General features: G+C 43.4%; 1 protein-coding gene across 2 annotated transcripts in view; it reads left to right on the top strand.

Annotated features, from left to right (window-relative positions):
- The first annotated feature begins 6,375 nt into the window (after positions 1-6,375).
- The window catches only part of SLC4A4 (solute carrier family 4 member 4), a 266,082-nt gene continuing 259,031 nt past the window's right edge, over positions 6,376-13,426 (top strand). Inside the window, exon 1 of one of the 2 annotated variants that reach the window (XM_030565189.1) lies at positions 6,376-6,424. The gene's annotated coding sequence lies outside the window, so the exon portion shown is untranslated. Of the gene's footprint in view, positions 6,425-6,655; positions 6,759-13,426 lie in introns of those variants that run through there. The other variant, XM_030565188.1, reaches the window with a different exon arrangement.

The following is a 13,426-nucleotide window of genomic DNA, read 5'->3' on the forward strand; positions in this document are numbered from 1 at the left end:
GAATATGGAACAAGATCAGCCACTTTGGTGGCTGATCTAAATCATGTATTCTCCATAGTAATGCCCTCAATTGACGTGAATGAAGAGACGCCTCTAAGGCCTGGTCCATACTACAGCGTTAAATCGATCTAACGCTGTACCCGTCCACACTACAAGGTACTTAAAATCGATTTTAAGGGGTCTTAAAATCGATTTCTGTACTCCTGCTCAACGAGAGGAGTAACCCTAAAATCGATATTACTATATCGATTTAGGGTTAGTGTGGATGGAAATCGAAGTTATCGGTCCCATTCTTTTACTGAGCTACCCAGAGTGCACCGCTCCGGAAATCGATGGTAGCCTGGGACCATGGACGCACGCCACCGAAGTAATGTGGACGCGTAAAATCGATTTTATAAAACCTGTTTTATAAAATCGATTTTATTAATTTTGATTTTACTCTGTAGTGTGGACATGGCCTAGGATACAGGGCTGTCAAAATGCTCCAGGAGCAGTTTCTTCTCAAAATGGCACACTACTTTTGGTTACAAAGTGCATCAGCTTATAGCTAAATCTGTATATTTCCTGCATGTGATTCCACTTTAGCAGAGCAGCGTGGGATTTTAGCTCCTTTAACTATCACTGCCTTTGAACACTATGAGGGCCTGATCTTGTACCACTGAAGTCAATGGGAACTTTGGCATTCACTTCACTGGGAATGGGATCAGGGTTGTGAGTGTGCAGATGCTCAGAATTAGGCTCTTGAAACATGGTGCTTACGAAGGGCTTTAACTGCACTTTATATCGAATGGTGTTCACAGCTAGCCAAAATACACTGGACTAGGAGAATACACAGGACCTGCTAATTTAGTTGTGAAAGCAAATAGGTTTAATCACATTACGCCCATAAAAGAACGTTATCTTGGTAGCAGGTTACTAAGAAATACCGTTCTGTTTAGACTTCCCTTCAGTAATCGAGGCTGGGGATTAAAAAGAGAGCTAAATTTCTGTTTCTTGGAGGCTCAAATAAAAGCAGACAGTACAAATATTCCTGAGAAGCTGAAACACATCACATAGGTCCTTCTCAGAGGACTATATTGACTGCAATGTCTAGGTGCAATAGGAAAAATTCCTCGGAGATTTGTGCACTGGATACAAAGAAATAAAATCTTTTTATCATGTACTGCACCCATGAAAATTAACTGATGTTAAACATCAGATTCTATAGTCTCTACTCTGGCTAAATTCCCACTGACTTAAGTAGGAGTTTTGCCTTTGTGAGAAGTGCAGTCTTAGGCCTTGGTACAAACAAGTCACATGCTTAACTTACATCTCTATTCAGAAAAACACTTAAGCGTATGTTGAAGTCAGTGGGACTGAAGCATGTGCTCAAATGCTTTGCTGAATCAAGACCTTTTAATGTGGTAAAACATTTGCAAGGAATACTCTAAATGGCAGCTCTATGAGAAGAGAGTTGGCAGGATTGGATCATCAATGAAGAGGGCGCCCGGATACACTGAATGCAATAGAAAAATATTGAGATCAACAAGGAAAATTAATTTTAGGTTAGAATATAAGTGCTGAACTCTCTCATTCGTACCAAAATCTGGAAGCATACAACACATCATGCAAATCAGATTGAATTGATTCAGTTTTGTTTCTTCAATCACAAAGTGAGAGCTAATGGTGAACTGGATTATTTTTACATTTTTGCTATAAATTTCTCCATAAATAGGTCACCAATTCAAATTTTCTTTATGTGATGGTATGTCTGTCAGTCAGTCAGCTGATTACTTGGTAGGAGAGTTACCTATAGAAAACAGCGTGGCCTAGAGGATGGGGCACTAAACTGGCACTTAGGAAACCAGGGTTGTATTCCTTACTCTGCCATTGACCTGCTGTGTGATCCTGGACAAGTAATTTCACCTCTGTTTTTTCTCTCCCACCTTTTGTCTGTTGAGACATAAACTCTTTGTGGCAGGGCCTGTCTCTCACAATGTGTATGCACAGTGGCTAGTACAATGGAGCTCCAATCTTGGCTCGAACCTCTAAGCACTATGCAAATATGAAAAATTATGTACAATAATTCAAAATAATCAAAGAAAGCCCGAGTGACAGATGTCTTGGCAAATCCAGATTCTTTATCAAATTCCCTACTATCTAGGGAACAGTGGCTGTGCTCTCCTTCAGACTTGGCTCAGGTCTCTGTGGTCGCTCTTGGCATATGGACTTTGGAAATTATTTTCTGTGGCTTTATATCATTATGAGTAGGGACAGTATTTTAAAATTTGAATTAACATGGTGCATAATAATGCAAAATGAGTCTTTAGGCTAAATGAATATCTAGGTTTAAAATTATAGTATTTCAAGTTATAATCACTTGTGGGGAAAAGTGGAATTGTTTTTGGCAGTTAATTTCTTCCAGTAACAAATCTAAGTAATGGGCATCTTCTATGGATGCTCCATGAGGTGCTTTACTCATGGGTATGAATGTGACTGAGAAGGAGCATTTGACATCTATGCTGCTTTTTTGAATGGCAAGAAGCTACAGAGCTACTTGGAACAAGTAAAGGAAGTGACGACTTGTGACTGGGTGCATTAGGCCTGAAGGCCGGGCAGTCCTACCGTCTCCAGAAAAGAGCAGTGGAGGTGGGTCCTCCAAGCTACCTAAAGCGGCTGTGTGGGTAGCAGCCAATCATAAAGAAGCTGCAGGGAAGCAGCCAATCAGGATCCATCAGACTCAAATAAAAAGAGCTGCAGGTCCAGCGTGAGTTCAGTCTGGACTCCTGGGTGGCTGTATGGCTAGACACAGCAGTTGCTGGCAGGGACTGGGGAAGCCAGGAAGGTGCAGCTACCTGCCAGGACTTGAGAAAGACAGGGGCCACAGGGAAGTGGCCCAGAGAAAGGCAGTTAGTTAAAGGGATGTGGCACATGGCTGTTACTTAGGTCTTTGGGTCTGGACCTGGACCAGGGCCCCTCCCCCCCCCCAAAAAAACCCCAAAACAAAAAGAGAAGCCATTGGGGAAGTTTTCGTAAACAGGCTAGGGAGTTTAAACAGGCCCAGGGCAGAGCTGTATCTGGAACTATTACCCCCAGAAGGGGCCTGAACTGAGACCATCTCAGCTGAAGAGCTGGGGTCAGTGAACTGAGTTCAAGAAGAGTGGCTCAGCAGGAGAGCTGGGGTCAGTGAGGAATCAAGTGAAGGCAGAGTCTGCAGGGAGGATGGGGCACTGCTCGGTCCCAGAGCAGGAACCTTTGCCAGGTAGCCAGACCCCAACTGGAGGTATCATGAGGGGCCCTGTTGGATGGATTGAGCCAGAGAGGACTTAACTTCAGAAGTTAGTTTATTAAAAGGGGACACTAGATCAAATAGAACAGCTTTGATTATAACACCACTCTCATCACCGTAGGATCTGATTACCTTCCTGTAGAGCATTAAGTGACTTGACTAACATCTGTCTCTTCTTAGATGGTTTTCTCTCATCTGAGACTGGGGGAATGATGAAGAGGACAGGCAGCACCAAGAAGGGCTGGGAATTCTGCATAAAGGCTCCTGTAGCCTCTCCTTAACCACATAAATCCTGCATACCCTCCTGCTACTGACTGCAGTTGCTTTTCTGGTTTTACAGCAGGCCAATCAGTCTCCCCTTATGCAGTGTTCATAAGGGCTACAGGAGGAGAGTGCTGCTCCTGAGCAATTTAGGACATACACGACTGAAGCAAGTGGATGCCATGTGAAGATCCCAAGCTTTGCTGATGGAGTGGGATTTGCACCATGTGGCAACTTCAGCCTCCTGGCATCACAATTATGATGATCTTTCTGCTGCTGGTTTCCGGTTTCCTCACTCTTCCGATGAACCAGTCTTTACTACTGCAGAGTCCTGGTGCTTAGAAATTGTTGCACGCCTCACTTCACCTCTGCCTGGACAGTAAATCTCAGCAGAAGAACCCCCTCTGAGGAGGAGAGAATTTGGGAAGGTTGGTGGTTATTTCTATCCTTGCCCCTGTTTCAGTCTGGGAGGAGTTCTTTAGGACTACATTAAAGTGAGCTACGTAACCTTTAGTGCGCATCAGCAGGGTCTGCGTGGACCAATTAATGTGCAACATATTAGTGCACTTTAGAAATCACTCCCCTGTAGTTGTCCATGTCACTGCTCTGTGTGTATAAGCCCGGGAACAGGGACATCTCCTGTATAAACAAACTGCACAGGGAAAGGGGTGAAGTCAACACTAATTGAGTAACCATTTCTGGCATTTTCTCAGCATTTATTGGATAAACACCAATTTGATTTTTTTTGTATTGGGGGTATTGTATTGGGTGTTTACCTAAAATCAGAAGCCCCACCTATTCTACCTGAGGCTTTGCTCACCATGTAGTCAAACCGCACAAGGCTCCTGGTACAGCTGAATGCCTTGTTATATGTTATCATATGATCATTGCCATGCTGGAAATTAGAGACCGTTTTACCAGCACTTGAGAAATTATTTCCTTTTTCTGACAAATATTATTGTGAACTAACCAATTGGTGTTTCTTGCTTTAAACTAAATGATTGTGTTCCTGGTTTTTGTTTTTTCTTTTGGTTGAGATGGTAGGTAGGCTGTGTATTTTCAGTGGTACAGTGGCTGTGTTAGGACTATTGTATATCCTCTAGTGGATTACAGCCTGTAAAATGAGAACCCTTGAGTCTAGTTCTCTCTTGATGCTGGCAGATCTTTGATCATGCTGCTACAGATGACAATCACTTTCCTATAATCACAGCTGAAAATCTTCACCGTTAGAGTTGTGGAATGTTAGCAGTGTCCCTGCAAAAGTTCTTCCCTTTCGGTGGAAAACTGATAAATAGGGTATCTGTGAAAATCATTTTTGCATGTGATGGCAAAAGGAATAGGTATAAAAAAAATCTAACCAGCAAGTAAGAATTTATGTAGAGTGCTGTTGTCTTACGTTTTTCTGGGAGTGTAATGTGGCAGCCAGCAGCCCATTGTGTTTAAAGAGAGAGGGAGTGGGTGGAATTGGAAATGTAAAATTTTATGATTAGAATTCTCAGATTAGAATAGGATTTTTTTTTAAAGGTCATACTTGTTACGCATCTGAATGGGGGTTTTGTTGATCCAAATGCCTTAGGTGAAGTAATCTGGGAACTGGATTGTGTCATATACACCTGTTTTCTCCAGCATAATGTCAGCATTCACAGCTGCTGAAAGGTGGCCTTTAAAAATAAAAAATGAGCTTTTGGAAAAAAATACAGATCCTTGCACACCTGCCGTTTGAGGCTATGAACAAAGCTAAGCACTCAAATACTACATCACAGTATTAGGAAGGAAACGCTCCTGAGACAATTATACATGGCATGCTGGGGTCAGCAGCCCTTGAGGCTAGACCTTGAACCTCTTTCTGATTCTTGCTTATGTCAATAATGTACCTTTCACTTGCCTTCCCTGTATCTTGTCATCTTTCACTAAACCACTGCCTGGGTTCCTGAAAACCAAGGTTTCAAAAAAAAAACCCCAGTCGTCACTAATCTAGACTTTTAATTACCATAATTCAAAAATGATGTAAAAAAATTAATTCTGCATCAGTATCCTGTACTCTTAATCAAATGCTGCCCGAGGGGGAGTGTTAGCTTCCTATGCTCCCCACTTTCATCTGTACAGTCCCTCCTGTAGAGCTCTTTCCACCCATGATGTGCCAAGCAGGTACCTTGCACCCTCACTGCCACCCTACCTTCTCTATAGGGTTGACATCTCCCCAGATATTTGAGGGAGAGGAGCAGGATGCAGATTTGTATTTCCCCCCCGAGTTCTTGTGCAATACTAGCCTGCAGGGTTTCCTCTTCAGAATGTAATGGTAGGGGGGGGGGGGAATCCGCCTGTTATGGATGTTACACTTTTGGCCAACGTTATAAAATATGAAAGGTGTTAAGAGCCCCCCGCCGTCCCCGTTATTGTGAGAGGTGTTTAATGGTGTGGCTTGGCTTGTAGGATTTAGTAGCTGACACGTTCTGTTCCTTGTTTCTTTTCTCGAAGCGCTTGATTTAGCAGGAAACTTTCCATTCTGGATCATCCCCCCCGGGGGGCATAAAGCCCCCGCTGTTGTGCAGTGTCTGCGAGCCCACCTTTCCGGGGGCCGAGACGAGAGGCAGGTCTCCCCACGCTCTTTGGCAAGGCTGTGGCTTGGTCACTTCACCCCAGCCGGCGAAGTGTGTGACTCTCGGCTCTTGTCATCACCAGGCTTCCATGCAATTGGATGAACTTAAAACGCTCCGACTCCAGCTGGCGGGGCCCCTCCCGGCGGGAGGTAAGTGTCTCCCCGTGGGCCGGGGGGCGAAACAGCCCCAGAGGCGCTTCTGCCACGCGCCCCCCGCAGGACTGAGCAGGCGAAGCCCGGAGAAGTGGATCGCCGGCCGGCCCGGCCCGGAGCGGAGCCCGGAGAGCGAAGGGAAAGTGAGTGCGCCCGTAACACCAGCAGCGCAGGCTCCGCCCCCAGCCCCTCGCCAGCCCGCCCGGGGCCGGTGACGCCGCGCCGCGGCGATGGCACGGGGGGAAGGGGACGGCCCGAGGCGCCGCGCGGCTTTAAAGCGGCAGCGGGGCGGGTGCTGCCGGCAGTGCACCGCGGCGCTCGGTTCGGCTCTGCTCGGCTCGGCTCTGCTCTCCCGGTCCCGCCCCGCGCGCAGGGGCCGCTGCAGCTCCCGCGTGGGCAGCCGCCCCCCCCCCGCGCCGCGCGCTGAGTCCCCGCCGCCGCCACGCTGGAGGAGCGCGGGGGAAGCGAGTCTCGGAGGTGAGCGCGGGCTGGGGCAGGTGGGCTCCGGGCGGGGCGGGGCGGCGCTTCCTCCCCTTAGCTCGTGGCTGTCCCGGGGGGTGAGCGGGGCTGGGCCGGGGGAAACCGCCCATCCCGGCCCCTTCTTTGCCAGCCCGCGCCGGGGTTTGTCGGGCAGGGACTCGGTGTGTGTGTGGGAGCAGCATGAACCCTGCCCGGGGGTTTACACACCGGGGGGCCGTTGGTTGAAATGGATCCACTGACTGCAGCCTGCTCCCCAAAGCGCTGAAATAACCAACCTCCGAGTCCTGCCTAGGCAGAGAGCTGACAAAAGAGGCAAGAACTTAGCACGTGCGTTTTCCATGAGTGTCACGGCATGCGCTGCGCACTGGGCATTTGTAGGTTCGAAAATAAGTACAGACACTAACGTGTGCAAGAGAAAGTGCATCTATTGCACAAGCTTGTGTGTGCAGGGCTTCGTGTGCAACTGGATATGTTTGTGTGATACACATGTACGCACAGCATACATGTACAGTACTTAGGCAGACAAGTTGTAGCCCAGATCCTGCACCCTGATGTACACAACTGGACCCTAATGGCCATGCAAACTTGGCCGTTGAAATCAGTGGGGCTCTCGAAGAGTGAAAGGGTCCATTGGCATGGATCAGTTTGTAGGAACTGGGGCTCTTATTGCATGTGTACAGTTATTTTATATCGCTTTCCATAGTGGTTAAAGTAATTCTTTCTTTAGCATTCAATTTGTCATATCTGAGTGCAGCATTTTACTTGCATGAAGAAACCACAGGAACTGCAAATGCAATCACTCTTTCTGTAGTAAGTTTAACTGAAAGTGCCTGTCTTGCGCTGGCAAAGAGTGCTGGACTGGTCCTAAATGGGAAATGCATAATTCTGACTTTTTATATTGGATAGAAGAAAAAATCTTTTACCCTCAGTTTAACATCTGTGTAAAAAGTGACACTGAATTTCTCCCCCCCCCCCACGCATCTGGTGTTTACCAGTTGATACGTGACAGTTTTAAAACAGCTTTTATTTGGAAACTTTTGATAAATCAGTAAAGCTTACTAATTAAACTGTCAGTAAGAACCATTTCAAGGAGATCATATTTCCTTAAACAATATTCATATCTCATCTGGCGTTTTGCTGAATGGGAATATTCCACTCTCATAAAGGAGCTGAGAAATGTGTCTTGTTCAATCTTCTCTCTCCTCTTTCTTGAACTTCCTGCTAACAATTCTAGTCCTCAGTTTTCCTCTCTCAATAAGGAACAGACATGGAAATGAATGTTAAATCATCCTTTTGTTCTCATACTCTTGTTTTCTGCTGCAACATTAAGCATTATTCTAGGTTTCCTTTGTTAGGAGGGCATTCTTTTATCACCTGTATTCAAAATTTTTTATAGTATTTCATAATAAATGTCCTTAGAGCTTCATGGCAACTTTCTGTTTCAAAATATATGGAACATATCAGGCTTGATGCTCAAGGAAGGTATTTAGCACCCCTGAAAATAGACAAGCACGTTCAGCTTCCATTGAAGTCAAGGAGCTCAGCATCTCCAGAGAATTGTTCCTTTAAGCCTGATATTGCAGACACTTATGAACTGAGTAACTTTATTCATAGACATAGTTCCATTAACTTGGAGGAGACATCTCCTGTGAGTAGAGTTATCCATGTGCCTAGGTATTTGCAATGACCCTAAGGTACAATGGTAGTAGCTTCACTGGATTTGTGTTAAGACATATTCCACAGAGTACAGAAATAAGAGACGAGTACAGTTTGCTTTGTATCTAAAAACTACTTCACACTTACAACATGCTAACTACTTAGGCATAACTAGAACAATTAAGTCCTATTTTTCCCGTTGTTAAAGTTGGCTTGATGAATTTAGCAAAATGTTAGAGCCAAGCATTTTGTGTGGGAGCAGAATTTGCTACTTGCTAACAAGCTATCCTGTGCAAATATATCCAGTTCTTATTTTGTTTGGAAACCAGAAGTTATCTGCGTATAAAAGAGGTAAGAGTCTCCATTCTAGAAATAGCTTAGTTGTAATTACCTTTAGTTCCAATTCAGATGCAGAATCTTAAATGGAATTTTGTGTTTGTACATATTTTATGTTGCAGGTTAAGGGATGTGTTAATTTGCAGTGGTCTGTCTCTTTCAATATCTTGTATGTATTTCAGTGCAGAAGTAAGTGCAGTGTCTTTCAAAGTGACTTCTGTGGTTTTGTGGTGGAATCACAAAAATGAAAAGGCTCCGTTTCATTTCCAGGTTTTTGCTGACATTAAATTGTAAGGATTCGGCTCTAGCTGTTTGTGAATGGCAGTACAACCCTGAGATTCAAGTGGTGCCTTGTTTGTTGTTCCTTCTATTTTTTTTTCAGACTGACAACATGAAACAGTAACAGATTTTGTTTTACTTCAAAGGAAAATATTTCCCCCCCCCCATCTCCACCACTTTCATTATGTGTGAATTTCCGCTCTCTAAAAGAGTTGGCAGAGATGACTCCCTGATACGTTATCGATATAAGTTGAAAATGCAGTGCAAGGAGAGCATAGGGGTGTGTTGCTTGTATTTGTTTTTTTCCCCCCCAAGGAGTGATGCAGTAAACGTCCTGACTTGTTAGTTTTGTATCATCTGGAGGTTATTTTAAGTAATTGGATTTTAAAAGAAATACTGTAGGGTAACTTTCACAATACATGCTTATAATCTTACTGTCTGTCTATGTATCACAAATACTAAAACTGCTGATACCTTGCACTGACAACTAAAGAGGAGATTTATGCACAAAGTGCACATTAAAGGAAAATGTCTCTTAAGAATTATTTGTAAATCATGTTGTTCTCTGATTTGCCTGCCCGTCAATGAGGGCGCTATACTCAAGTATGAGAAGTTTTTTTCAGTGAAAGCGGGTTCAGTTTTCATCTCAAGGGCTCCCTTGTTGCAATAAGAATTTGAAGATGCATTAATATGACATGTAGGTGATGGATTTTTTGTTAATTAATGGAAAACTGGTTTTTAAGAATAAAGACATTCTGTTTCAGGAAAAAAGTTATATCAAGCAGCTATTCTTAATAGCTAAATCTTAGTCTAAATGACTTTTATTTTACTACCTGCCTGTTAGTAAATACAAAATAGTTCTTTTGTAGGCAGTGACTTGCTGGACTAGCTATTTTCTCCGGAAGCTGGCATTAATAAGAGTAAATGCATCTGTACTCACTTCCATTAATTATCTCTGCAGTTTTGTGTGTACCATTCAGTTAGTGCAGATTGATGTTCTTTTGACTGAATCTTAAGCCTTTTTGTCACAATTGCATAGGTAAAAGGATTTGTAATTATCAGGCAAGCTAAGTCGGTTGTGTCAAACTACAGCATGCACTTTGCCCATCTGTTCCAGTTTTGGATGTGACAAGGGATAGAAGGGGAGAAATGATGCAAACTCCCCTCCATTTTGGCGTTTGGGTTATGTTCTCCTTTGAAGATACTTCATTAAAAATTAGCAGCCCTGATGCCTTTTCTGTGGCCCTATTCCTTCCAGTCTGTCATTGTGCACCACAGATTATGGTGACTTAATTATAACAGATGGCGAGATCCTTGCCCTGCTCTGGTGGCCTGGCTTTGAGGTATTTTCTTTGTATATTAGCTTCAGAATCTGGACTTTTGCAGGCTGATTCAGTGTTCCTGTAACTCCAGGCTCAGGTCCATCTTCTTATTCTGTGTCAAGAGCAATCATCAGCTGCTGTGTGGCTTAACATTTGTGCAGAAAACTTGAAAAGTATAACTTTAAAATCCACACAGCATGGAACTTTAGATTTAAGATGGATAGAAGTAGAATGTCTGGATTCTATACTGTACTATACTATCCTAATCTTCCTGGTTTTGGATACAAAAGTGTGATGGGGGATCACATCTATCTCAGTTTGTTAAAAAACCAAACAAACACGCCCTTCTGTAATAAAGAAAACTAGGGTGGGGAGAAGAGAAATCCCTCTCTTCAACTTGTCCTGTTCCTGTGTGGCTTGATAACAAAATAGAGATCTGCACCATTGGCATAAAGACTGAGTGAAATCCTGGCCCTATTAAAGTCAATGGGAGTTTTATCATTGGCTCCAGTGAGGCCAGTTTTTCACCCTGAACCTTCCTCAGTACAGATTAGACAAAGGCTAGATCAATCTGTATTTGCTTTAGATTTCAGTTTCCTTGGGACAGGGGCATTCCTTCTTGGGTTAGCACAGTGCTGAGTCTGCTGATAGCACTTGGTTTCATAATAAAAAGCTGTTAGTGTGTTGTGTAAATAAGAAGTTAGAGCTTTGTAACTATTCAGATGAATCTGTGCTGTGCTCTTTCCTCTTAAGTATTTGTTAACATATAAATATGTATCTTGGACTCTTTAGAATTTATTGACTCAGTATTGTATGATGGCTTCAAAGGAAGAATCATGGTCTGTCAGGTCAAGGGTAGTGTACAGACTTCCTAGTTCAAAGATGCATCTGTTGGGTCAGTGTAGATGCTGAGAATGCACTGTAAATTCATGTAGGGAAATTGCTGCGTGTGAACACTAAGCCATCTTTTTCAAAACCATATACCTTGATTACTCAACTGTAAAATAATAAAACTATTGTTGTGAAAGGCTTTAGCGATTATTTTATTTTTTTAGTTATACATGTGCATCATAGCTAACTGGGTTTTTTCCCTTCTACACAGGTGAATTTTATTTGCAAAAGCAAGGGGCTAAGAAGTGCACAGTACATGTGTGCGCTATACCGGGTATCCTATTTATCTGGACCCTGCATCTAAATATTGACTTGAAACACCTAAGTAATTCCAGTACTGGCTGAGGCTCATCTCAGCAGAGGCTACCAATTGTACTGGAGGTTCCCAAACTGGACCACTGGTGTCTTGCTAAGAGTTAGCTGATCACATAGCGCTGGCTATCCTCCTCCTCGTTTCCAGCTGCTACACTGTACTGACAGACACCTGAAAATACTCCTGGTATTGATATTTCTTCATGTAAGTAATTGTTGTTGCCCCAGTGAGGTGTTTACCTGGATGGTAGTCTGCCCAATTCTTAATGAAAGAAGAGGTGTTTGAGAGTGGCACTGATTCAGATCTCGTGTTTTACACCAGTTTTAGACATCAGCAGGGTTACACCCTGATTCTTACCAATATAAGTAAGATGAGATACAGGCCCCTACTGACTGTTAAGATGTGGTCCATACTGTGGAGAAAGTCGGAGACCCTTCAATTAGATATAATTGTGGGCCTGATCCTTCCACGGATTTCAGGGGAAAGAAGGAATAGGTTCTGTTTTCTTATTTTTCTGGTGAGAAAAGCAATTCAAGAACTAGCTAAATTGAGAATCCTTTTTTTCACTTGAGGTTCAAACAAAATTCTAGAAGCACCTGGCATTAGCATTAATTTGGTAGAGTGAGGGAGAGAAGGCAGGGAGGGGATTATTTTTCTTTTTTTTTAAAAAGGCTAGGGGAGTGCTACCTCTGCAGTGTTGTCCTGTCTCCCTGGGGCGTAGGGCAAACTCTGCTCCAGTTTCTTCCCTCCCTCCACCTTATGGGATAATACCGTAGAAGTTCTCAATGTGGGCTTTCCCCATGTAGGGGAAGATCTGACCGTAAACCTTTAGAAGGAGAATTGTAGCTGAAAATTTGCATTTAGGTGTCTTCAGCATTTTCTTGATAACAAGTAGTACTGTTCATAGCGAATGCTGGATATCAAAGTCAGCACTTGCATTGTGCCTTTACATGTATGTGCCTCTGGACTGGCCTTGCTTAGATTTATGCAAATCTAATGGGGATCGCTCGAGAGCTAGCCGTTTTTATTGAAGTATAGCATGTAGCTGCACTTTAAAATGCTGTTCACCATGTGTGAAGAAGAGTATACTGGTTCAACGTAGTCTGATTCTGTCTCATTGAGTATACTCAAAATACCAGTAAAATTGCAGTGATAAAGTAGGTGAGGTAATATCTTTTACAGGACCAACTTCTGTTGGTGAGAGAGAGACGCTGTCGAGCCACACAGCAGGGCTCAAAAGAGCTTGTCTCTCCCACTAACAGAAGTTGGTCCAATAACATGTATTACCTCACCCACCTTCTCTTTCTAATATCCTGGGACTGACACAGCTACAACTATACTGCATCTAGTGAAACTGCAGTAATTTCTTAAGTCCAGTGCATCATTTAGAACATTAATTTCTTTTATGTTCAACGAACAGTAGAAGTAGTGGCAGGCTTGACTGGGGTCAGGATACAGTGATAAGTGAGGATTATGCGTGTGTTAAATAGAAGTTTTAAAATAAATGTGTGTAGTGCCATTAAGCTAACTCTCTGTAACCTTTATTCCCTATTTTTTCCCCATTATCTATGTGTGTGTTTGGCATTTTTTTTTTTTTTTTTTTGGTCTTCCCTCGTCTTGTCACGTTCCTACTCAGGTAATAAAGCTGTTAGAGAAAGAAACTGAACATTCTTCAAATTTCTCAGTGGGGCACCAAGCCCCATATTGAGTTCTCAGGTCACAAATAAGACCCTAACATTGTAGAAGTGACTGGGGACCTCAGTTTGTAGGTGCCTATCCTGAGATACTGTAAAATGAGCTTGATTTTTTCAGAGGGTGAGTGCTCAGCACTTTCTGAACATCTGGCCCCTGAGCACTGAACATCATTA

This window comes from Gopherus evgoodei, chromosome 5 (assembly GCF_007399415.2).
Source record: "Gopherus evgoodei ecotype Sinaloan lineage chromosome 5, rGopEvg1_v1.p, whole genome shotgun sequence".
Classification (NCBI taxonomy): Eukaryota; Metazoa; Chordata; order Testudines; family Testudinidae; genus Gopherus; species Gopherus evgoodei.